Raw genomic sequence first — 241 nt, forward strand, 5'->3', positions numbered from 1 at the left:
CCGGCCCTGCCCCTGTGTCAGGGCCTAGTACAGGGCCTGACCCGGTCGGCGTGTTAAACACGAGCGGATAAATGCGAGGAAGGCGGTGTGTGGCCCAGGAAGACAGTAGCCGTCGAGGTGCCTGAGCTGGATGGGTGGCTGAGCAGGAGCTGCACACGAGGTGCAACTGTGGCCCCGCAGTGCCCTGCCCAGTGTTCGGTTTTGGTCAGCACAGTGTTAGCCGTAGTGCCCAGGCCCAAGG

This window comes from Myotis davidii, unplaced genomic scaffold, assembly GCF_000327345.1.
Source record: "Myotis davidii unplaced genomic scaffold, ASM32734v1 scaffold399, whole genome shotgun sequence".
NCBI classification, from domain to species: domain Eukaryota; kingdom Metazoa; phylum Chordata; class Mammalia; order Chiroptera; family Vespertilionidae; genus Myotis; species Myotis davidii.